Source organism: Sinocyclocheilus rhinocerous, unplaced genomic scaffold (genome assembly GCF_001515625.1).
Source record: "Sinocyclocheilus rhinocerous isolate Xijiao unplaced genomic scaffold, SAMN03320098_v1.1 scaffold59, whole genome shotgun sequence".
Classification (NCBI taxonomy): Eukaryota; Metazoa; Chordata; class Actinopteri; order Cypriniformes; family Cyprinidae; genus Sinocyclocheilus; species Sinocyclocheilus rhinocerous.
Window position 1 is genome coordinate 427,916 of NW_015654075.1, and position 3,213 is coordinate 431,128.

Below are 3,213 nucleotides of genomic sequence, written 5' to 3' on the forward strand. Positions count from 1 at the left end.
CTGACCCTTTTGTTGCAATCCTTTAAATACAAAACCAAGATAAACATCCCCCAAATGGAGGCATGTAATTTACATTAACCCAGGTCTCAGACCTGGGTGGTTTTACACCTCAATGGGAACAGAAGGTAATTTACATGGAAGACCCTGAGAGAGGGCACTCCCATTACAGTAAGCAAAATATCTCTTAACTTTTAGGATCTGTATTATCTTTTAGTAAGATTAAGACCATTGTACCACTCGCCCTGATACTATTCAAATGAAACCAAACATGACTGTAAATCTTATTTGCATTCATATAGAACATTCTACTATTGACCATTCTGAGTGAATCCAGTGGAGGGAGCAGATGAAAAGGCACTGGTGCATATGTGAGAGAGGTGTTTCCTGCACCACCCCTCTGTGGGGTGTCTTGAAGGTGCCAGTGTATTGTCTGTTTCTCAGGAGATCAAAGTATCTGAGTTTCCTGAGTTTCTTTTATCCTTACACCGTATACCGTGATAAAAGCATTAGCAATTAATCGCAACATGAAAATTTGATACCGGCATATCCCTACTCTAGACGTACACTAGATTCGCGTTCGAGAGGTTTCCTCGAGCTGAAGGGTTCCCCCGAATTTGGTGCGGATTTGCCGCGCCGTTACCGAGATATGGCTGTTCAAAGTTTCAATGGTTTTCCATAGACTTAAGCTTTAAAGCGTTTCATCCAGGTCAAAAATGGTCCTAGCAGGTAGTAGGCTAATTTACACGTGTATGAACAGCAGCCTGACAATTGACAAAAGAGACAAAAGAATATGTCTCAAGAGTTTCTAACAACAATGCTATATTACAATATACCTTTTAGTAAAGCTGCATTAAAACCAAGTGTATTTTAAAAAAGCAATATAGGAATAAATGAAATTTATTCTTTTAAGGGCACCTTAAAAGAATACAAAGTATATGCTGCAATATTGTATTCATACCTCACATCTGCATACTTGGAGTCAAGAAGCAATTAGCTTATTGAATTCAGTACTCTGATGGCACAAGAATTTGGACAATGACTGTCATGTGAACAGCCAGTATGCAAGTTGAATAATGCCTCACAAAGCTTAAGTATATGAGGCGAAGTAGTGGTTCTCTGTTTGTCTTGAGTCCGATATAGACTAATAGATTTTAGTCAGAGCAGCGTCATATTCAATCTTTGACAGGGATGAAAATAAGGTGGTGAGGGATGGAAGTACAGTGCGTTCAATGGATTACATTGTTTAACAACAAGCCAATTGTTCAGCTGATGAAAAATTTTCAGTAGACTCCATAAGAGTTTTAAAAGTTGTGAGTTTTGAAGACGACATGATCTAGGACCTTCATACAATGCATGCCATTATAAAGACTAAGTCTATCCCTCGCAGTCTTGTTTTCATCTGTATAAAATGTATCATGGCATTCACACTGATTTAAGGTCCATAGCTTCCGTGAGTTCTAATTGATTTAGACTGAAAGATGCATAGCATTATTGAGAATTCAGTGTCAGACCATTTTGCCTGATTGTTTTAACCCAGAGGCTGCGCAACAATCATTATCTGTCTTTAGATGTCTGTAAATAATCCATTACAGAATATAAAAAAAAATAACATCATTTAAATGACAAATGTGAATTAGGAGAAATTGATACGTCTTAATTCTTTAACAAAACACTCAATATTAAAGACAAATTTAGCAGCATCATATGACCCCTTTAAAAGTTGTGAGTTTTGAAGACGACATGATCTAGGACCTTTATACAATGCATGCCATTATAAAGACTAAGTCTATCCCTCGCAGTCTTGTTTTCATCTGTATAAAATGTATCATGGCATTCACACTGATTTAAGGTCCATAGCTTCCGTGAGTTCTAATTGATTTAGACTGAAAGATGCATAGCATTATTGAGAATTCAGTGTCAGACCATTTTGCCTGATTGTTTTAACCCAGAGGCTGCGCAACAATCATTATCTGTCTTTAGATGTCTGTAAATAATCCATTACAGAATATAAAAAAAAATAACATCATTTAAATGACAAATGTGAATTAGGAGAAATTGATACGTCTTAATTCTTTAACAAAACACTCAATATTAAAGACAAAAAATTTAATTATTGTCTTCTACAAATTAAACAATATCTCATAAATTCAACTAGACGTCTTTAGATATATATTATTATATATATATATATTTAGGTATATATACCACATTCCTGCCAAAATAACATGGTTACAGTCAGTGCTGTTATATTATTATTACGTCTTGTGGACTGTAAAGCCTTCTAACTGCATCATTCATGGCATAAGGCTTATACCATTTTCCCTGTCAATGCTGCAAAGAATGTCAGTGTGCTGTTTCAAAAATCAGAGGCATCTGGCTTTTCAAGCAGCGAATTCTGCATCGAATTCAAACTTCTGTGCTGTGTGTTGGGCCAAGATAGTTAAAGCAAGTGCTGCTAGCCTGTTTTGTAACACTTTGAGCGTTTGCCATTTGATTTTTCTCATATGCAACAAAAATGACAGCTAATAATGAAAAAGAGTTGGGCAATTTTTTGTGGCACCATTTAAATTTTTGGCTTACCAGAACGAAAAAATGTCTTAAGTCCCTGACAACACTGTAAAAAGCAAACTACCGAGCAGATACGTTTTTTTTGTTCGGCACTCATTCACTTAAGTCTGTGAAATTTAACAAAGGCTCGCTTGCTGTCAGGACGAACCTTTATGCAAAATGAAAATAATTGCATGACTTTTTAACATTAACACTAAGAATACAAAATAGCAATGCACCAATACCACTTTTTAAAATACAAGTACAATACCAATACTTTTCCTTTTGTTTCCTTAGTTGGGGACACTTCATTTCCAGCGATATCGTTGACTTGATTGCAAATGATTGCAAAGATACTATTTAAACTGAACTGAGCTGGATGATGACATCACTGAATTCAATGATGAACTGCCTTTAACTGAAAAATTTGTTTACTATTGTCATTTTGCATTATTGACACACTATTTTCCTAATTAATGCTGTTCAGTTGCTTTGACACAATCTGTATTGTTAAAAGCGCTATATAAATAAAGGTGACTTGACTTGACTTACTTGTCGTCGCTGATACAGACCTGTAATTTTATTGAATTAGTAATTTTTTTAAATATTGGGCACAGAAACAAAAAGACTATGAATCATTAGTCAGCTTAATTTGTTTTGCAAACA